This window comes from Equus quagga, chromosome 1 (genome assembly GCF_021613505.1).
Source record: "Equus quagga isolate Etosha38 chromosome 1, UCLA_HA_Equagga_1.0, whole genome shotgun sequence".
Taxonomy (NCBI): Eukaryota; Metazoa; Chordata; class Mammalia; order Perissodactyla; family Equidae; genus Equus; species Equus quagga.
Window position 1 is genome coordinate 178,125,233 of NC_060267.1, and position 24,228 is coordinate 178,149,460.

The following is a 24,228-nucleotide window of genomic DNA, read 5'->3' on the forward strand; positions in this document are numbered from 1 at the left end:
CATTTTTTACAGAAATAGAACAAAGAATCCTAAAATTTATATGGAACAACAAAAGACCCCAAACAGCCAAAGGATTCCTGAGATAAAAGAACAAAGCTGGAGGTATCACACTTCCTGATTTCAAATTATACTACAAAGCCATAGTAACCAAAACAGCATGGTACTGGCACAAAAACAGACACACAGATCAATGGAACAAAATTGAGAGCCCAGAAGTAAACCCACACGTTTATGGACAGCTAATATTCGACAAGGGAGCCAAGAGCATACGATGGAGAAAGGAGAGTCTCTTCAATAAATAGTGTTGGGAAAACTGGACAGCCACATGCAAAAGAATGAAAGTAGACCATTCCTTTACACCATGCACAAAAATTAACTCAAAATGGATTAAAGACTTGACTGTAAGATCCGCAACCATGAGGCTTCTAGGAATTTTCTTCCATACGTGAGATAGAGCAGTAAAGGCCATTCCAGACTGAAGGTATTATTTGTGTAGTAACAAGACATGTGAGTATGGGGTGTAATAAGGGAGTAGCAGTAGTTTTGATTAATGAAAAAGAGGGAATATTGGTGAGAGAGTGACAGACTTTGGTCTGGCAAAGAAGAGAAAAGCAAGGTGTGAGTTTTACTGTAAGGCTTGCTAAGGAGTATGAACTACACAGCAATATTTTCCCAAAGGTGTTTTATGAAATATTAACTCCATAGACTACTGTTTCTTGGGTTATTTACAATAAACTGAGACAAACAAACGGTTTCTTGTTCAAGTAAGTTTGAGAAATGCTCGATTTCTTTTCTGCAGAACTACTTAGAGTCTTTAATATGCTAATCTATATGGCTATACAAGACATGGTAATAAAGATAAAATTTCCCACACTCATTTGACCAAAGAACCCTATTTTGCAAGTTATTTTGACGAACCAGTGTTCCACATAAGGTAATTTGGAAATGCTGCTATAAGCCATTGAGTGGAATTGAAAGTCTTAATTGTTGAATACCCAGGAGATTCATGGCCAAACATGTATTTCAAAAAAACACAACATTGGCAATATTAGGGAAGAGGGGTTGGAAATGAGACAGATCTGGAACAGGAGTTGGGAAGCTAATGCACAATCTAAGCAAAGGCCATGGGAATGGTGGAGAAAGTCTGAATTTGGGAGATTTTCAGAATCGACGGCACCAAAGGGATAGTTGGACATGGGGAATGAAGAAGCAAATGACAAGGAAAAAGTAAGTAAAGACTTACTGGAGTAATCAAAGGTAACAGCATCAATAATGAGACAGATTGACACCATGTACCCCCAATGGGATACACTGAGAAGGACAGAGCATCACTCGCATTATATTCCTGACGACAATGCATAAGCTCAAACTAACCTTGAAAAAATATAAGATAAACCCAAATTGGTAGACATAAAATCAACCGATTGTACTTTCCAAATATATCAGTGTCACAAAAGATGAAGAAAGGCTGAAGAACCATCCCAGATCAAGGGAGATTAAAGAGACACTAAAACCAAAAGAAAAAAGAAAAAAAAACTCAGCCCAAGGGGAGTTTATGAATCACCTCCTTTAACATGAAAACCAGTTACAGAGCTAGGTGATATCAATCAATATAAAACAGAGAAATTAACTGGGATTCCAGAAAGAACGCTATTGGCTAACACATTTGCCTTATTTCTTGAATGTCCTTTAGGTTATTTTAGTAGTTAGGAAAAGACACGTTAGAACTGTATTATAAAAAGGCAATGAGAAGGAATTTTAAAACAGTGTAAGGAGTCAATTCGCTTATACAGATGAAGCAAACAGGGTTAAATAACCCAAAATATTTTTCAGAAGTTATTTTACCAAAAAAGAAAAAGAGCTCCTCACAAAAGGTGTTATTTTATGTGAGATTGTGCGATTTTAAGAGTTCTTTTCTGAGATACTTAAAAACTTGAAATAAAACAGGAATGTTCTCTCAACCTCTACATGTATTTAACTGTGTAAAGATCTCATTATGACATTAAATGGTCTCCTTTGATCTTGGAAAGCAAAAAAGAAGATAAACTTGTTAACATTTCCCCATACTCAAATGTGCATAATGCTAAAAATTTTAGAAGGCGAATATGAAATTTCATCATTAAATGTTAAAAATCTTTAAATGTTGTGACAGAAACACCTCATCTCTATAAGAATTTATAAACAATAAACCACAACTTTTCTTTATCACTCAAGTTTTAGAAGTAGAGACTGAGAAATGTACAGCATATTTTGAGGACTTCTCTCTTAAAATGTCCAATAATGGGGGGATAAAAGTGATTTCTCCATTATCTCCCAGATAAAAGTTGATTTGGGATTGTCAGAGGAAGTTTACCCTGTGTTTTAGAGGTGGGATTTTATCAATGGCATCTTCCCTAATATTTATTACTTCTTCTAAATAAATTATTTCAATATTTGGATTGAAATATTGAAATACTAAAAGCAAGACATCTGGGAATAATAAGAAAAATCATTACCATGGTAGTGCTAGCAAAGACAGCCCTAGTCCTGGATAAACTATATTGTAGGTTAAATTCCAATAGAAAAATAAGATAATATTGACTACAGACCTTGAAATACAAGAAGCCATTTCTTTGAAACAAATGAAAATAATCAGCAAGAAGCGATAAGAGAGAAAATAACGGAAGAAGCAGGATTTAAATATTTATTTGGAGGATAACTAAACTAAAAATTCCAATTATTGTGATTCACTTGGAACAATTAAAAAAACTCACAATCTCATCAATTTTGGGGAAAACGTTCTATAAACCACAAAGGAAATTTTACACATTACTACTACTACATATTTAACCCTAAAGACTTGCTAGAAATATTTTAAAGTGGGGGAGGGGGACATTTTGGGAGTTATGGGGCCAAATTAAGTCCCATGGTCCCACACAGAAAGGAGTAAAAAAAATAAGGAAGAGGATAAAAGTGATACCAGCTCAACACAAGATTGACATAAGGGAATCATATTGTAGAAAACAAACCACATTGTAACTTTGAATGACCTCTGGTTAACTAACCCAGACATGCTCTGTAGATTTTACGGCCCCTCCCAGCTGCTGTAAGTTAATAACTTTGTTCTTGTGAGTTCCTCAGGAATGTGATGACTCCTGGGCAGAGAGCCTGTGCTGATAGCCATCATCAATGACAACTGAAAAATCATAGTATAGGGTGTTGCTCCAGTCTCTGATGCATATCCAGTAAAACAAAAAGACTCTTGGGAGCTAAGACCAGATGCCTCCCCCACCAGGAGACCAGCCCTCTATATGACTGGCCTGCAGTCTTTCTTCTGTAAGATGGTTCTTTCGGACGTTAGTCAGCCATCTTCTCCTTCGCTAGCAAGCTGCAATAACTCCCTTTCTCTCTTACACCTTGCCTCTCAACTATTGGCCTGTCTTGAGGCAGGCAGATGACCCCCCTAGGCTGGTAACAAAAGGAAGGTGAGGGGGTAAAAGGCAAAGGGGATAAGGAGAGAAAATGGAAGAGAGAAAAATGGAGGATGGGGTCGTGGCCTCATAGAATACCAGCTGGCTCTAGTCAACCACCAGATAATATGGATAAACCTTCAGCAAATTCGATTAAGAAAAAAAAAGAAACAAATAAAGGATTGTTGGTTCACAAATTGGCCCCTCATACATAGAGGGCAAGGAGAGACTGAAGAAACAGGCAGACACTCCAGACTGGTGGGTGGCAGGTGTAATAAACAAGGGAACTTACCTTGGAGGCTTGTCCTGGATGGTGCAAGATGAGTAGATGTCCCCACCCGCCACCAGAATCTTAAAAGTTTCTATAGCGGCCTCAACTGGATTCAGTCACACATACAGTCCAGATGGTCTCGACAACACATTACTCCCTCAAGGCTCCCCTTGAAAAAGGCTCGCCCTGTGGGAACCTGGGCAGAGCCTACATTATAAGAACAGGGGAGGAGGGGAGGGGCCTCTGACTGCCCGGATCAAGTCAGGGCTCAAACAGCAGCAGCTGTGTCCTCTTGATGACCTTCTCCTTCCCCTAATTTAGGAATTATAAGGGAGACCTAACTATATCCAAAGTTTTTTTTAAAAATATGAGTACCGTATATAACTTTACAACAATAAACTTAAAATTCTATCTAAAATCAATTTTTTTAAGAAAAATACAAACTTTGTCTCATGAAGTATAAGCAATGTGCTCAGTATGGAGAATAAAGGAGTACATATAAACTCTCTTAAAACCATGCATGAAAATGCAAGTTATGACTGGGAAGTTCTACTGAACCTTTGGAAACAGAAATATCCTGTATTATGTAAAGTGTTCCAGAGCTGAGAAATATATGTGCCCCCTGCTGAGTTCCAGAAATGCTGTTAAGACTCAAAGCTAAGGAAAAGGGCTATCAAGGACTCTCTAGTCTAAATTCAGAAACCTTCAAGGAGAAGGTATATGGCACTATGACACACGCCAATGCAATAAGACCAAAAACTACAGGGGTATAAATAGCAAAAAGAAATAACTTTTTCCAATATCTTACTCTATTTAGAGAATCTAAGAAAATAGTATGTTAAACAAAATAGAAATTAATGCAAGATTTCAGTCAAGTAACTAGCTTCAGGATAGACATAAAATTGGTGAGTTTCCTATACAGTAGTAATAAGAATCAATTAGTAAATATATTATTAAAAAGGAGTCCATTTACAGTAGTAACAAAATATATTTTTTTAAACTCATAGGAATGCAGCTAAAAAGAAGGACTCACTAAGAATATAAACTCGATTGAAGGATATTAGAAAAGTACAAAAATAAATGGAGATACAGAATACGCCTGGAAAAATATTCAATACTCCAAAGACATTGACGCTTCCACGTGCAAATTCAACGAGAATCTGAACATTTTGTAAAACAAAACTTGACAAATTAATTACCACCTTTAATCCAAGAAAGAAATGCTGAAGCTGAGCCAAAAAAGTTTTGAAGAGAAGAATGAGAAAGGATTTGCTCTACTGAAATTTAAAACAGGGTATAAAATGATAAAATTCAAAAAATATTTTGGTTTTGGTGAATATCAAATATATCAACAGAACAGTATAAAAGGTTCAGAGTTATACTTGCGTATTTATTTGCATTTAATAGAAATAAAAACAACATTTACATCAATAATAAAGATAAACTATTAAGACAAATATGTTTGACAACCTGGCTATCCATTTGGGGAAAAATAAAGTTAGATCATCACGCTATTTACAAAAATAAATTCTCTATAGATTAAATTTCTAAATAGAAAAATTTGAAAAGAAATGTAAAAATATTACACTAAAATATAGGTCAACCTGTTGATGTCAGGAAAGCCTTCAAAAGCAAAACATTAAGGGGCCGGCCCCACCACCAAGTGGTTAAGGCTCCTCATGTTCCGCTTTGGTTGCCAGGGTTCACAGGTTCGGATCCTGGGCGTGGACCTACTCTACTCATCAGCTGTGCTGTGGAGGCATCCCACATACAAAATAGAGGAAGACTGGCAACAGATGTTAGCTCACCAAAAAGAGCAAAATCAAAAAACAAAAACATTAAATGCACACTTACAAAGAAAAATGTTCGTAATTTTAACTACATCTAAATTTAAAACTTCTGCATGACCAAATATATCTTAAATAAAGTTAAAAGATAAATGAAAAACCAGGAGGAAATATGCTAAACAGACAAAGAAAATATTTCCAGAGCGCATAATCGATCAAAAAGGTGAGGGGTGGATAGACAAACTCCATCGTCAGTTAATTCACAAAAAAGAGAATATGAATTAAATCATCATGAGCTATTTCTGCCCACTGCATTAGCAAAAATGCTAAAGTTAGACTACGTCAAAGGTTTCTGAGGATATAGGAAAAAGAATACTCTAATACTCTGATGGTGGGAGTTTAATATAGCCACATTGGCCATCTCTATTAAATATTTAAAAAATGTGGACCCAGTAATCCAGCAGCTATCTATCCTACATGATTATATACATATGTGTAAATGGGAGCAAGTACAATAGAATAAAAAACAAAACAATCAAAACGCCTCTCAATAGAGATGCCTGAAGAAGCCATAATATAGCCACACGTTGAAGAACAATGCAGCAGTAAAAAGGAACATGATAATATCATACTGAGATATGGAGCAATTCCCCAAAAAATGGTAGAAAAGGAAGTCATAGAAAAATATATACAACATTTATGCAAATAGACACAAAACATTTTTCTATATGCATTTATACATCTGTAAATTACATAGAAAATAATACCGATAAAGTGGTTATCTTTAGGGAGGAGACCAGGATTTTTAAGCAGGTCTGCAGACTTGTGGTTTACTGTCATGGTCGAACATCTTTAAATGGAAAAATAACATTCAATGAATTATTTTTATAATTAAAGATAAATTTTAAAAAGCCAGGGGAAAACAATACAAAATGAAATTCAGCAGGCATTTAATGAGCTTATAAACATGGCAGAAACTGTATTTCATTACTTAAAGAAAAACATCAATCCATTTTTATACAGCCATCCACACAAATCATGTTCAATCAACGCCATATTTTCACGCATGGAGACTATCATAAGCGTTCGAGGCTATTATTTATACCTCCAATTGTAGTATACACAGCACATCTGGGACTCATCTTAAATGCTATAGCAGAGCTTTCTGCAATTAAAGAGAGTTAATGAAAACAAAATTGAACTTAAATGACTCTTATCTTTACTCTGAAAGACCCAAGAGAAAAACATACAGTTAAAAATGTTACTCTTTGGGCTAAGTGACTATCGCAATATTGTTCAACAGACCAAGACACAAGTATGTCAACTAGTTGGAGCAAGAGACTTATTTGAAGGAGCATGATTTTATTAATAGAGGTTGCGTTCCTTGAGGAAGCATAAATGAGGATGAAACAGTGATAGTGCCAGCATCAGTTGAGGAAATAGCTTGTTTAATTGTGAGGTATTTTTCCAAGGCTTTGTCAAAGATTTCTGTAACAAATTCAATTCGAGCAATATTTGCTTAGTACCTCTCTATCAAGATACATAAGCAAGATTCTTTCTTTTTTTATGAGGAAGATTGGCCCTGAACTAACATCTGCTGCTAATGTTCCTCTTTTTGCTTGAGGAAGAGTGTCACTGAGCTAACATCTGTGCCAATCTTCCTCTATTTTATATGGGATGCTGCCATAGCATAGCTTGACAATCCGCACCCTGGATCTGAATCTGCAAACTCCGGGCCCCTGAAGCAGGGCGTGCAAACTCAACCATTATGCCACAGGGCTGGCTCCCTAAGCAGGATTCTTAAAATCTGGAATTTATAATCTGATTGGGAAGATGAAGCCTACAAGTACAAAATAATTAAGGAACATTACAAGATAATATGTTCTCATGTTAGTTGATGTGATGAAGTATATAATGCTAACGATATACCATGCTGAAATGAGTCATTGTTATCTGGAAATATTAATTCATTGAATAAATTGAAATGAGACTTCAATCCTATAGTCACATCATCTACATAAATTTTGATCTCTACAATACGTTGGCCAAGAGGACATCCATCTTGAATTGACTAATTTCAGTGTGTATCAGAGAACTCACAAATCATTTCAGGCCAGCTCAGAAGATTCTTATCTGGGTCAGAATAGTCTTCCCTATGGCTCTCAGTTATATACTCAAGGCTACCACCTGGGGCATACAGAAAAAAGTATATAATCTTGCCTTTTATATGATAGTCCTCAACTTCTTGAACACTTTCCCACCCCTGGAGTCTTCTAATCTCCAGGATAAACATTTGCTCGATAATCTTCCTCATGTGATCTTGATTTGAATCCCCTCTTCATCCTAGCCACTCTCCTCTCCTAGGGTTCTAGTCTTCCTCTATCTGACCATGTTAGTTAGGACTCCTTTTCTTATAACCAGTAGAAACAAACCTGAGTTTTTTAACTAAAAATTATGTGAGGGAGGGGAGAGTAATTAGAACAATGCAAAGAAATCCTATTGACATCAAGGTGGAGAATCTTACCCACAGAAGACTAGATGGAGGGACCAGAAAGCCATCATGAGCCGAGGCTCTCCATCTCTCTTGTCCCTTTACCTCTGTACATCAACCATGTCTTCCTCCTCATTTTCCTCCTTCTTTTCTCTTTGCTGACTAATGTGTTCTGCTGCCTAATCTTAATGTTGGAATAAAGATTCTCACAGCTGTAAGTCTAGATAGTGTAGACCGAGACCCACAGGAGTTTTTCACGTGGTCCTCCCCTGAAAAGGAGTCTGACGTGGCCCAGTTTGGATGTGAGGGGCAACCTCTTGTCTGCTCAATCCACCCTGGCTCTAAGGGGTGGGGTCGTGTTGTTCAAAGTGACTGCTAGAGGCTGAACCCAGGATGGGGTACAGATGAGGGAGTCATGACAAGTCGGGCAGATGGCTTGAAATGTGGAACTCAGAGCTAACATATAAAACTCCAGGATGGATCTAAGGCAACATCATAGTAGCAGAACATGAGGTTAAAGATGAAATTACTGTATTTAGTTTTACAGATTAGGAAACTGAGATACAAAGAAATGGAATGTCTTAAAGTTGTATAGTTAGTTTCATGGCTGAATGACGACGGTAACACACTTCCTCTGAATTCCACTATACCTTCCCTGGAGGGGCTTTGTGGAGAGATTTCTCTAATAAAATACTTTGAACAAAATCTAAGAAAAGAATGACCATCAGACCTAATGATGTAAAGGTAGGCCAGAAAAAATAGTCAAACCCTGGTACAAAAATTATTCCCTGCTGAAATATTATTGTTAGGACTCCTGTTTTTGTACAAAATGTCAGGTACATGAAAACTTGCCTAACATAAAGATAGACCAAATTCTAAATTATATTAAGATTTTGAATAAGATAATTGACCCTTCTTCTGTATAGGCATCCTAAATAAATTTCCTAAGTGGAAACATCCAATAATTTCCTAAAGCTACAGTGTTAGAATGATTTTAACTAGTTATTCCCTATGCCATTTTTTAATCTAATTTCGAATTTCTTCTTATATTGTCGATCTTTTCTTATTTTCTGTGTTCTTGATGCTCTGGCATTTGGAGCCTTGATCCTTGGCGAGACTGCCCCTCCAGAGCTAGCTAATTCCTAGAGATAGCAAACTACTCCCCTGTGAGTATGTCTTTGACATACAGCCAGCCAATCCACAGCCCACACCCCCAACTAGCTCCTTTATCAAACTCTTCCACATCAATCCAATGTTCCCTGTGCCCTACATCACCCCAGGGCAGGTGCTAGACAGCTAAGGACTACCCTCATGGCACCCACCGAAATTATTCAAACTGTCCAATCCTAAATTTAGCATACCTACCCTGCCTCACTCACTCCCTCTGCAGAACTCCAATAAGGGCTCTGGGCCATGCTCTCCGTCTCCTTCTTCCGCCTCCTGACCATCCGTCGTCCCTCCACACGTGAACCTGCAAGGCATGGCATTCCTCCTGTTTCTAGGTATCTGTCAATATAAACTTCTTCCCTCACGACAGTCATTTCCCTATCTGCTGTTGTACCATAACTGATTGAAATAAATCCCAGGTACGTTTTAGAACACTTCTAAAGCTCAAAGATTGGAATGAAAAGGTGGTAAAACCAAAATACTCAAAATGGTAGATACTGGTCTGAAAAATATATTTTCCTAACTTACGACTGAAAAACTCCCAAACACATTAAAAAAAAAAAAAAAATCTATGCAGTTTCTTAGGACCTCTACAGGAAAACTGCACACACTCCTTTCAACGTGCTTGGAGTTTATTGACCCCTGTCTCAGGTGGAGCACTTTTACAGTTAACCAAAATGTCAATCTTCTACTCAACATCTGTGTGATCAGTTTTGTTGTCTCCTTCGAGGCCAGAAGGCATTTTCACCTTGAGATCTCTGATGGAGCGGAAGAGCAGAGAAGCCAGTTCGTCCCTCTCTTTTGTTCTCCTGAGAAGCTGGTTTGAGGCTTGTGTGTTAGGGAGACTGAGCTCTTAGATGCTGATAAAGGAGTCCAACTCCCCCTTCATATAAATCACGAGAGGCCTTCACTTCCATCACATCATGGCCAGTCCCCCTGGAAACGGTGACGGGGAGCAGCTGTTCTTCTCTGACCCTGACACCTGACCATATCAGAGACACATCAGAGCATTCATCACTCTGTTTTTGTCTAATAAGCTACAACGCAATTCAAGGTAAAGGTGAAGAGAAAGAAAAATAATCACACAGCTCATGACAGATTTTCTGCCGTAGCTAAATCATATTTGATATACAATGTGCTTTGACCACCCATTTGATATTTAAGGTTTCACTTTTACAGTTTGAGAAATTTAATTTTTGTATATGTTTTAAATAACTAACGGGAACATTTAAACTTACTTTTAGTTATTTAATTTTTAAGTTAAAATGTAGTTTAGATCTATTTAGGAAATATTGTAGTGATTTTTCTAAGATGAAAACTTCTTGAGAATGCATGTAAAATTACTTTGGCAATTCTAAAACCAAGCTATGGGGCCCATCCTCATAGAGCAGCCAATCCAGTAAGGGATATGGCAAGGATGTACAGGGTGCTGTCACAGCTCACAGTAGTGGCACTTAACCCATACTAGGAGTGGCCAACAGAGACTTAGCTAAGAAACAGCATTGAAGCTGAGGTCTGAAGGCTGAATAACTATTGGTATGGGGATGAGAAAATAGAGAAAAATAATAAAGGCACGGGGAAAGGCCCAGAAGCAAGAGAGAATGAGTGAGAGATGACTGCACTAATAATCCCAATTTTTCAGGCCTCTTTGTAGCTATACCCTTTGATAGTGCCCTTCCACGCTGACCCTGAACTTGGCCATGTGACTTGCTTTGGCCAATGGGATAGCAACAAACTTGGTACAAGCAAAAACGTATGTGTGCATTTTTGCTTCCTCTCTCGAATTCCTGTGATCACCATGAGAGCATGCGCAGGCTCTCCTACTGGAAGATGAGACGTGTGGAGCCAGCCAAGGACATCCTAACTGAGCCAATAGCAAGAAAACTGCCAGCCTTGAGTGAGTCCCAACCAATAGCAGAGCTACTCAGCTCAGCCAATATTGACAAGCAAAGTTGTCCATTGTCCAGGAGACTTGGAGCACTAATACATGGTTGTTTTCTTAAACCACTAGCTTTTGGGTAGTTGGTTATACAAATTATTGAGTCAATAAGTAAATAATAAAAAAGATGACACAGATTGACAGGCCAAAAATAAGCATTTCATATTATTGTGTTTTACTAAATTTCTGCAGAAGCTGAATCTTCTTTCAAATGGTAATTCCAATTATGTAGCCTCTTAGGGGTTGTGATTCTTTGTGTCCTTTCATGTTGTTTTTGTCTGGTTGTTTGTTTACATGTATGTGCCCCTCTCCATTTCTTTAAATGTCACTAGTCCTCTTGAGCATCTTGCTAAAGCAGATTGGGTACATAGACCTACCACCATGGCTTCCTACCCTAGAGCCATCTTTCTCTAGCTTTTCTCCCATGTATAGGAACTTCAGGGATTACCTTTTACAGCTTATTGACCTTGCCCATTTCCTGACTGTGAGCCTCTTCTGTGCTCCCTTGATTTCATCTTCCAGTAAGAAACCTACACTTTCCAGTAAGGAACACACTCACTGCCACTCCCTTGGTACCACAAAGTCCATTTGGCCAGGCTGCCTTTCAGACTCTTCATTTACCTCAATCATTTTTTGATCATACATTAATTTGATTTATACTTACATCGATGTCAGGAAAAAATTCATAGTTTAATCAATCTCCTTTGAGGTTTTCTCCCCCCCAACTTTTTAAACTTAGAATGTCCTATGTTAATAGTATTATGCATTCTTCATGGAAAGTAAGTTTCTAATTTCTAAAATAACTTTTGACTCAATGATACTCCTGCTAATGATTTGGTGATTGCACACATTGGTTAAAGAAATCTGGAAACAACCTACGTGTTGATTTTTAGGGCAGTATTTCATAAATTAGGTCATATGTGACAAAAAGCTACTATACAGCTGATCAAAATATGATGTGGATCATTATTCCCTATTAGGGAAAAAACACTATAATATTAGACGTAGAGACAATGCATATCCCATGACCTCATGGATGCAAAAATTACGTATAATATGCAATTATTATTTATGTAATATATAATTACATTTTATACATATGTTGTTACATGCATGTTTTTCAAGAGGGCTTCAGAAAAAAACTATAGCAGCAGTTACCTTCAGAGAGGAATGCGAGAGGGATGGGAATGGGAAAACGAGGGCTGCGCTGTGTTTACTTAGCATTTTATACTTTCTCGTGAAGACTGAAGCTTTTACTAACTACACGTAAAATTTTTAGTGTTTTTAAATTAGATTTTTTAAAGTCTTTCTATTATACAGACATTTTATATTTACTTTTGTTTTCTTCCAGGGTAGTTACATAGCCTGATTTCTGTTTTCAATCTAAAGTCTGACATTCTCATTTACCAAATAGAAAATAAAAAGTAACACCATGACTTACTAAAATTTGCAAAACATATAATTTTAAAATGCTTTAATAACATTACATAATTTTACTAACACTTTTAATGGCATAAAAACAGATTACTTAGGCAAAGGCAAATTTAGGCCCCCGACTAACTACTCAAATTATCTCCTATCTGGGATTATGAAAAAATAAAACAGAGCCCACAGACTCCTTACCTCTCAACCTTTCTTGGACACTGGCCTCCTGAGAAGGCCTGCATTCTAATTAATTTGACAGGTAAATCCTTCCCATCAGGTTCTCCCCCACACACCCACCCTCCACACACACACAGACAAAAGCAACGCAATTATCAACCCTCGAGGCTAGTGTTTTCTTGAAAACAGTTTGGAGAAGCTGCACTCAGGACTCTGCATGAACTTTTCTAACAGAAGAATCAAAGATTAGTTCTGGAAGCTAATCATGACTTTTCTGACCCCTTCCTGATTCCTAGGTGCCAAATTTCACCTCAATTCCTCCAAGCCCATGCCACAGCTCTGCAGTGTCGCCAGTGAGCTGAAGAATCGCTACCTGCTTCCGGCTGGAACCCAACCTCTGTTTGCTGGGGCTAAATTACTCATCTGATATTCTTCCCCTGTGGTGGCCAGACCTTTCCAAAGCTATCCTGGGGTGGGACAGAGCCTCACAGCCAGTTGTTGGCACCTCCCATCCCCAGTGCCCTGCCAGTTCTCATACATTTATCTTTCTTGATAACACAGGGATCTGGAAAAGAACCCAGTGGCTAAGAGAATGGACTGTGAGGCTGGACTGGCTGGATTTGATTTCTTACTACCATTTATTACCTTGATCACTTCACCAAATTTGTCTATAAGCTCATTTTCTTCATTTTTAAAACAGAGTTAAATCTTCAATACATGGTTTCTGAAAAAATTAAATGAGATAATATATATAAAGAATTATTTAGTGTCCTGTTCCCCTCAGGTTAGACCTAATGAATATTGACATCTGCCTGAGTGGAATTTTGACACAACCTGTCTGGAGCTGGAATTTGACTTTTGGACTAGGAAGATGGATGGAAAGGAGGAGAGGGGCACCATGTAGCCTCAAGTCTCAACTACTCTGCTTTCCTCAGCCACAAATTCACCCAGAATGGCAGGTTATAGGCTTGTGTCGATTGGCTCTTCCACCTTCTCCAGTGGACATCTTAGCATACCTCTGAACCATTTGTTCTTAGTTAAAAATAATAATAATATACTTGATCATGTAGGGGAGGAAGAAATTTTCTTCTACCTTTCTAGAGACTTCTGGCTGAATTAAGAATTAAAGTGACATGAGACAGAACAACAAGAAACAAACAAAGTTTAAGAAAATGTATTCATGGGAGAAAACCCAGGAAAACTGAGTAACTCACCAAAATGGCTGAAGCCACCATCTTAAATACCACATTCAGCTAAAGACAAAAGAGGACGTTGGGGATAGTGATTTGGGACTTCAAAAGAGAGGAAGGCAATTCACATGGAGATGGAAAAGCAAATGTTTAGTAAATAAATGTTCACCAGTGCCTTGCAAAAACAATGGGACATAAGCAGGACATTGATCAAAGGGGCCTTGCTAGGTTCCTCTCTGTCTACCACACCCAGTCCGTATTATACTATAGTTATCTATGATGATAACTCCTTCCTGGAACAGGCCTTCTCTCTTAAATTCTTTGGAGCAGCCAAGGGGGAAAGTCAAAGTATCTTCCTGAATCTTTTTTTCTTAAAAGTAATCAAGTCAAAGAGGCACATTTTGGGGTAGCAAATTCTGCTCCCCTACAATCATTTGAATTTTGCCAGAGTTTTGACATATCAATTTAGAAGTAAGCAAACCTTTATTTGATGGTAACCACTGTGTTAAACTCCTTACTTACAGCAACCTTCTGAGTTATGGATTATCATCAACATTTTACAGATGAAGAAACCAAAGTTCAAAGATGTTACTAAAACCATGTGAGCTCTCAGAATAAGTGATAATTATGAATTAGTAAGATTTTCCAGATTTGAAAGTTTAAAACTTTTTTCCTATTTACACCTATTATGTGCTGAATTCCTAACTGGGAAAAGAAAGATTGGTGCTCACAGTGGAAAAAACAACAGTCACAACTAATTGCTTGGGGTCTGAAAATTTAAGGCACTTCCTCTCCTTGAGCCTGGCAGTGCTTTGAATCTTATAATAGCTTAGACATGGAAACCACAGAAACCCTGAGACAGAGAGACCTATCAAAGTGGCTCAGTCTCCTTTATCTCCTGATAAATGCAAAATCAATTACCCTCCAGATACCGTACACCTCGCAGTCATCTGCAAATGCTGAGCTTCTCCATCACTTTGACCACTCCTCAATCTCTAGAGCTGGCAAAGCACATTTGGTTATGGAATTCAGAGCAGAGGTGCTGCCCTGACCTATTTTATTTTTTTCCCCAGAAAGAGTAAACACATGAGACACATCATCACAGCCATTTTTTGAGGGTTTTTTTTTCTTCAATACTTATTAGGCTTACAATTGTACATGTTTCTTCTTAATTTTATGAAAATATAACAAGTAAGCATTAATTTTAAACAATAGGAATTTTAAAAAATAATTTGGATATATTAAATATTTTTCTTCCTCATTGCAAAATGTGGTCCATTTCTGAGAAGGTGCAGGAGAATTTGCTTAACAATAGTGGAAAATGGCTACTCTGTTAATTCCATTTTTTATTTTTCCTCAAGAAGGAATATCAATACAATGTCAGGGGATCTTGAGCTCCATCTATGGGATTTTCAAGAATGTCAGCTAAAAAAGAGTGACGAGACAGGAGAGGAAAGAGTCAGAAATACTATCAAAAGCAAATGGAGGGAAATAGAGGATTCTGGGAGAATGGCCGAGTAGGAAACATAGGGAATCTGTCCCCCCACCTGTATAACAATGGGACTGGAAGATTCTGTCTGATGTAATTATTTTGGAACTCTGGAGTTGATTAAAGGCTTGCAACTTCAGGAGACGGCATAGGCAGTAAATTGTAGTTGATTTCAGTGAAACTAATTTCTTCACAGTAGCAGCTACCTAGCCCCCTTGACCTCAGCCCTGTGGCAGACAACCATGCACTTGTTCCTGGAGTAGCCTGCACACAGCTTGAGGTAGCCAAGGTGGGCAAAAATCACCCAGTCTACCAACTGTCAGGATACGTGCTCTGATCACTGATTGCTGTTTCTTATCACAGGGGTGCAAAGAGGTGGGCAGCCATCGTTGCACCCCTTCATAGTTGCAAGCCCCTCCCCCTCCAGCTGAACTGACTTCTGGGGGATTTAAAGAGCTGGCACTGTTTTCCTCCCCCACTTCATTTTTTTTTTCTCCTTTTGAGAATGAGACATTAAAATCTAGGACGTTCAAAAGCAACTGCAAATATAGGGAAAATTAGAAAGTAACCACGCATGCCCGGGGAAAGGCTGACACTCAGAAAAGCCCCGAGAAGACCTTAAATTCACACTTCAGGCTGACCCTAGGCACAGACAGAGCCTACAACTATCAATTTAATAAAAACAGTAAGGAAATAATTTTTAAGAATTGAATAAGAAATACAAAATAAAATTTTGATAAGGTTTGGGTTATATGAGTATATGTGTTTGTCAAAACCTAGGATTTGTATCATTTTTACATAAATTTTACCTCAAAAGAAGAAACTGTATCAAATACTGAACTGTAAATTAATGATATGCATGCTGAATTATACAGAGAAAAGCATACTAGTGTCTGCAATTACTCTGAAATAAATTTAAAACATAACATGGATTAATGGATGGATGGAGGGTTGCATAGATGCATGGACATGTGGCAAAGCAAGTACATCGTATAGGACAAAGTTAATAGCAGAATCTAGGTTTGGGGTATATGGATGTTTACTGTAAAATCCTTTCAACTTTGCTGTATGTTTGAAATTTTTACCAAAAATTTAGAAATAAAATAATTTTTAAAAAGCAAACAGAAGCATTCAACTATATTAGCAGTTTGGGGCCATTTAATTTAGGAGTAAATAACCCCATCACATTTTAATAGTTCCTGAAGCTGTATTTATAACAGAGTACACTCATCAATTTCATAATCCTGAGCCATCTCATAATGATGGATAAAGCACTATTTAAGAAGTCATAAAAGAGTATGATATACCGGGAAATACTGTCATCCATAATAAAAATTAAAGTGTTGGCCTCTTAAATAGAAAGTCTTAGTTATTAAGAAAATTCAGTTTTGGTGAAACAGTTTCTTCCCTATAATGCTGACTAAATGAAGTTTATTTCCAAATGAGAAACCTTTTGGACATTAATCAAACCATACCCGTAAAAAGCTTAGTGTATTTCCTTGTTTTACAGAGTCTACATTTCCTTAATCCATTTAAGTGTCTAATAAATTCAACAGTCAACTTGTTTATTTGTTTCTAATCTCCTGAAAAGGGGAACACAATTTTAATGTAATCTATTTCAGTATCATTATGAATTACTTCAAATTTAGATTCAACCAGTTGTGAAAAATAAGTACTCTATGTCTCATTTGGTATCTTACAGAAATAAGGACAGTCTTAAAAGTAATCTTGCAGTGGATCTAACGAATGCTGGTACAGGAGCTAACAGATATGTAATATATTTAGCTGGTCCTCTGGTTTATCATTTGTTGGCCTTTTTAAAATGAAATATATGTTTGTGCGCAAGGCTGCTCTGTGCTGACAGCTGCATGTGTTATTTTTAACCTTGTGAGAAAAGAACAAAAGGACACAACGGGCATAAGCAGAAAATAGGATAAAATGGATACATGGGTGGCGGGGCATGCATTTTACAGGCCAAACTCTGTGTTTATAAAGACATTACTTTCAGGTGATTCACAAAGCAAACTAAGCATTTTCGTACTTTCATTTCTCAGTGCTGTGGAGAAAATGCCCTATTAAAACTCCTGCAGCATTTTTTAATGTAATTTTCCTTTCCACTAGAAGCAAAAGGATGTGCATGGGTTTTCATTTGCTTGAACTTCTTCACACGATGTAAAAAGAATGAGTAGACCTGTTGCATATGAGCTGTGTGAGCCTGAGCAAGGGGTTTCATTTACCTGAGACTCAGTTTCCCCTTCTGTAAAATAGAACAAGAATACCTCATGAGATAATTACGAGAACTTCATGAGACAATGTATATAGAAATGCTTGCAGTCTCTCTCTGTAACAAGGTCCCAAAGTCACATGCCTTTGGCTCCAGGAAGGGAGCCCAGAGGTTTACACACCCAGATGTATAATGATTTCAGGGTATGGTAAGAGCTGCAGGAAGAGGAAGAGAGGGTGTGTTCCTCTTAAAGGCGTTCACATGCAATTTTAAAATTATTATGCTGCAAACACACAGTTCTAGTTTTGCCAGAGTGTGGCCCCCATGTGTTAAAAAAGATAAAATTAAAGCACATGAAATAATCAGAAAACAATGAGAAGCTCAATTTAGGAGCTGACTAAAATTCAGTGGAAGTTTAGAGAAGGGAGACCTGAGAGTAAGGTGGAGCATTCAGAAGTCAGCTGGAAAGGAGGGGACTAGAAGCTTACCTTGAAGATTGAATGATATCCAGAGAGATGGATGGAGGTGGCCGGGGAGCAGCTTCTGAGAAATCCTGTACAGAGCGTGGAATGAATGAGTCTCCTTTAAGGGCCATCATTCCTCATAAGACTGAAAGATCATTGAGGAGAAGCAAGAGATGAAATTGGAAGATAGAACACAAATGTAAAGAAGCTTGAAAATGAACATGAACTGAATGGTCTAGGGTATAGGTGGTCACTGCGTATCTGGGGGAAGAGATATGCAAATGCGTTTTCCTTACTAAAACCATTTAGTAAGAAAACTGTTACAATGGAAATGTAACCAAACAAGAAGTACTGAGGACTGAAAAACAAAAAAGGGACAAATCTTTCAAAACAAAAATTTATTTCAAATAAGTAGCTTGTAAGTAACTTGTCATTGGTCAATTTTCTGATTTTGATGAAATTGTGAAAGAGATTAAAATGACAAAAAACATCTGGGGGGGGGTTATCAGGCATCTTACAGTGTCTACCACACCCTGGGGCTTATCCCAGTTTATAGTCATCTGTATGTCTCGCCTTTGAGCTATTTTACAACTCTGTAGATTGTAGAAAACTGATAGTAATGTCAAGATTTCTTGTTCATAGAAACGCAAATGAATTTTGTCTACAGGAAATGAGTTGATTCGGCTTTTGAGAAGTCACTTTTACATCTATTTAAAAAGTGAATTTCAGCATTCCTAATTGCCTCAATAGATTAGCTACATGCTCTTTGTGTTCTCCTTTGAATCAGTTTTTAATACTTTGCTCGTTTGCTTTTGTATTCATCTCCTGGAGCTGCCGTAACAAAGGCCCACAAGCTTGGTGGCTTAAAACGACAGAATTCATTCTCTACAGTTTTGGAGGCTAGAAGTTTGACATCAAGGTGTCAGCAAGGCCATGCTCTCTCTCAAGGTTCCAGGGGAGGATCCTCCCTTGCTTCTTGCAGCTTCTGGTGGTTGCTGGCGATACACAGCCTCCCCAACCTGCGGCTGGACCACTCCAGTCTTGGCCTGCATAGTCACATGGCCTTCCACTGTGTCTGTGTCCCTAGGTCTTCATATACCCTTCCTATAAGGACACTGGGCATGTGATTGAAGGTCCACTCTAATCCAATCAGACCTCATCTTAATCATGTTACACTCGCCACAACCCTGTTTCAAAGTAAGGTCACATTCACAGGAGAGCAGGTGAGGACTTTCACATAGCTTTGTAGAGGGAACAGTTCAGTCCATAACACCTCATTAATTAGTGAGTTAAGTAAAACCTGTAATGTGTATTCATTTTACATTTTGTGAGAGTCTTGGTTTTCCTCTTTTGAAAAGACTATTTAAACAAAGTTAACATTTTCTGAAAGAAACCTACTCCTCCTATTATATTTTTTCAACAGCTAAACTGTGAGCCTCCTGAGGATTGGTCCATGTCTTTCAGTGTTTCTTCCTCAGCATATAATATAACGTTGGGTACAATAGCATCCATTTGATAAAGATTTGTTGAATTTAAATCAAAATATGGGTATTTTAGTTCATCTCTATTTGTTTACTTTGTGAACAATCCATCCTACTCTGTGAAGTTGCATGGATTTTTCTTTCTAACAATTCAGCTGAAGAAGGATGCATTATTCGGGCCATGAGGTGGTTGCTGCTGTAGGGGAGGAGGACATTTCCTCTTCCCAAATGGGGGTTCGTCTGGCTGGAGAACAAATTAAATTCACATGAGACAGAATAGCTAGAGTCCAGCGTCTTCATTCGACAGCATGATTTTCAGAGAAGATCGGTAGCCAGGTTATAGAAGACAGTTAGAGAGAGAACAGGGCATCTTGACTCTCAGTACAATGGTCTTACTAAACCCAACTTTCTCCCCAGAAACATGTCTTTGAGCTTTGTGCTCTTAACACGACTTCCTTCAACATCAACCTCTCCCTCTACTCTCAAGTAATAAAGAGAACACCAGAGCAATTAGCCCATACCCAGTTGGTCACGCTGTGTTAAGAACATATTTTTCTCCCTGGAATGGCTGCATCAGTTTATCAGAAGTGGTACCATTCACTGCCTTCCTTCTGCAGTAGGTAAGCACGCTTCAACCATCATCTCTCTAGTGGCCTGGGTCTGTGGAAAGAGCTGATTCTTAACATCTGAGATTGCAGTGGTCATTCTCTCTTTATCTTCTCAGATCCATTCTCTACCCTCATTCTATCTTGCTGTGTGCCCCAAGAAGTAGATGCTTATAGAACACATTTCCCAGGTTTCTCATTTTCTAGCTTCTAGTGGATTTGACCAAGGGAAGGCATTGGCAAGAGATCAAAGATTGAGAGGAGAAAGGTTGGGGTATTGGGTAATTTTCTCCTGTTTGCTTTCCCTATAACCCAGTCCCCACACACATGCCGGGCCTGTTTTCTGGCCTTGCCTGCATCTCTTTAGGACCATGGCCCCTAAGAGGTGGTCCTTTGTCCAAGGTTCTCCTTACCAGGCTTCAGGACCTTACTCCCTCCGCTTGTCCCTTTAGGCCTGGGAGTAGTAACAGCTTCCCATTGTTGTTCCCTTTGGTTGCCTCCATCTCTTTTTACCTCCCTTGTCCTTTCCTACCCACACCTCTGTAAGCAGTCCTTTCATCAAAGTCTCCAGCTGAACCGTCTGAGTGGAATTCTGTTTCACGCGGGGACACTGACTGATACAGTGATTGTTCAATAAAATTCAACATTAGTCAGCCCCAAATTTAGATATAAATTAAATACATGTGCACATAATGATAAGCCACTTAAAAATAGCCATTTATGGACTAAGAAGTTAAATAGAAGGTTAAAGGACTAAGTCAATTTTTTCAGATGGATTTAATCACAAAATCCTGAGGCCTCCTTCTTATTACATTTATATATATTCCTTCCTTGTTCACCACATTCTTTTTGATTTCTAAAATCTTCCGTCTTTCCTATGACATCTTGATAGGTCATAGATCTGACATTTTTATAGAGAACCTTGGGTAAGAGGAGGTCTAAGAATAGCATATGCAATAATTATGCAATACCCCACATCTTCCAGGACCACGTAGTCACACACATCAATTCACGTGAGTGGCCAGAGGACCACCCAGACTTTCAATTCCCCATATAGTAGATTTTTAGCAAACTGCCTACATACCTGCAATATGCAGCTCTGGAAATAATATTAGGTAAAAGCATCTACAAAATATTTGGACATGGAAAATCATTTTCACAACTGAGCCCTCTGATATGCGGGCCCATGGAGTCTCTGGTCAGTTAATTAGGAAATCAGCAGACTTACTCTATTATATTCGTTCACTTTTTTTAATAAAGCAAGGTTTGTTTCTCAACAGTCAATGTGGATTTAATGCCAAAGTTAGAAAAAATATGCCCCAAGGGGATTTTAACAAGAAGAAATAATTTAAATAACATAAGGGATCCAAAAACATTTTTGTTCAGACTTTCTCCACTCCATTTCTTCATAACTTCTCAGACAAGGGGTAGGAGACATTAATTCTGCAACTGGAATAAGAAACTAGAATTTTCATCCTGCCTCTCTCCTTAACTGTAACAATGTATGAGAAGCAACTTTTCTGGGCTAGTATTTTCTCTGAGACACTTGGATTAGAAATTCACTAAGATCCCTTTCAGCTTTTGGATTCTATATTCTGCCTATAAATTGACATTTTTCTCTTTAGTGCCCCAGGAGGGTAGCCTAAGGGATTCTTAGTTTCCCAGGTGGGAACAGCCTGGGGACACAGCAGGGAGGGGTTGACTGACAGGAATGCTCCTTTAAATTCTTAGTGCTGTACCCCAAATAGCTACACTCACTCCTGGAGCAGTGACACCCTTCATTCAAATAGTTGTGGGTGGCCACATACCACAAAATGCGTGATGAGAGAACATGCAGCATCTATAGCTTGATTTCATTGCAAAGACCTTCCTCAAACTAGTTCTGTTCCCTCTGCCTTTTATAACGATGAGGCAAGTCTCTCTGTGCCGGTTACCTCATGGAGTCTGAGAAAATGCCCACAGATGTCTTTATACTGCTACCTGGATCTCCTTGTGATCTTCAAGGGGGTTTTGACCTCATAAAATATGTAATTACTTCACCATGCTCTAGCTGGTAAATTTTCCCTCAAAACAGCTACTCTTGTTGTTTTTTCAGTCACTACTTTGACTAAATTTAGTCATCTGTGAGCCTTCATTTTTATAGTGCTTCTGGCTGTTCCCTGCTGACCATCTTTTCCAGTCGCCTTGGCTGCCGTCAGGAGCCGGTGTGTCGGGGGCCTCCTCTTCAATCTTGCAGAGATCGACCTTGCCACAGGGAATTCAAGGAATTCTGGCTCACAGCCTCTCATGCCTGCTGGGGGAGGAAATCAGGGATGACTGACTGTTCAGTGTTGGGGGAGAGAAGGGGAGGGACACACAGCCCTATCTCCCCTGAAATCTTTGTGAGATGATCAGGGCACAGTTACCACCACTTTTCCAGAGGCCAATAGGCCTCCCTAGTTTCCTCATATCCAACAACCCCAAAATACAAGAGGGATATGGGGGGAATCTAGTGGAACTTCACAGAGGAGAAGAACATATAAAACACCAGGAATTTTAACACTAACTTAACTTTTCCTCATGCACCGCAGAAAGATAGGCTGTAGACCTTGGCAACTGGCTCATGAAGAGATTTCTCTCTCTCTCTCTCTCTCTCTCTCTCTTTTTTCCCTTCTTCCCTCCCATTCTTCTCTACTCAATTTCTCTCCTTCTCTCCCTTCCTTTCTCTTCCTTCTCTTCTTCCTCCTTGGCCTACTGATCCCCTCTCCAAATGCCCACCTTGGGAAACCCCATGCTTTGCCTTCTCTTTTGTCTTACAAACTCATGCTCCTCACTCTTTTTTTATGCTAATGAAGTTCACTTGAAAAAGAGAAATGGCCCTGTTGAGCTACTACCCTAGGTGAAATGATCTTTCTCCAGCCATCAGAAATGAGTGGTGAGGGATCCCATTGGTATCTTTCTCACCCTCCAATCTGACAGCCTCTAAAGAGTAGGTGGGGGGGTTTTCACCTGATCTTAGGATATAGGACCCTGACCCAGTGCGTCCTCTTACCTGGTCCCATGACACACCCACAGTGGAGATCAATATTCCAGATTTTTCAAAAACAAACATAGGTCCTGTTAAGAGAATAAATCATTTCCTTGAGAATAATGGAATTTTCATTAAACTCACAAAAATATCATTCTTTGTAATCCAAAAGGATGAACTCTTTAAAGTCCTATGAAAGCTCATAGCCAGCCGCTTACCTTATGAAGATGAGCTGCAAAGAGAAAAAAGCAGACTCTGGCTTATTCGTTGAACAGCATAAGATCCTCTGGGGAAAACAGGATTCGGGGATCAAAGTTACATGTAAAAGTGACTTATGATCACTAAAACAAAAAGATTTTACTAAAGTAAGATAGAAAAGCTATTGTACACATCTCAAATTACTAAGAATGAGGCATTAAAATTCATTTCTATTTACTATTCCTTTGTTCACTGGATGATGGCTTTCGATTTTCTCTCACCAAAACCCTCAGTGAGATTTTTTATCTTTTTTGTCCTGGTCGCAGAAAATATATAAGCTCAGAAGTGGTTTTCTTTTCCAGGACTGAGCTTCCATCCAAATGTTAATGGCTGTTTGATGTATGGTTTAGTTACTGATTTCCTCCGTAATCTCCCCATGGTCCTGGAAATGGACAATAATTTGTTTATGTGAGATGGAAAGTTGGGGATATTTTTATTTAACATACTTGATTATGCTAAAAAGGTGTTTTTCAACCGCTCTCCCCAACATCTGGGGTTACAAAATCTTAGCTCAGCCAGGAGGACTGTAGACCAAAGGGTTTGTTCGCAGTCTGTCTTTTCACAGAATGTTCTCAATTCAGTTTTTCTGATAATCTCAGGAGGGCAGATCTCACACTCTAGTCGACCTTCATAGCTCCGAAATTTGACTGCAAGATCCCCTCTTCTTCCTCTGTTGTCTGTTTTATTTCACTTTCCTATTTCCAGTTTCTCTCTTTTTCTAATTATTCTCCAGTAGAAATGAGTCACGATTTGGTGGAATCGAAATGCTCTCAGCCATGGGAAAGTAAACAGAAGTAAATCCTG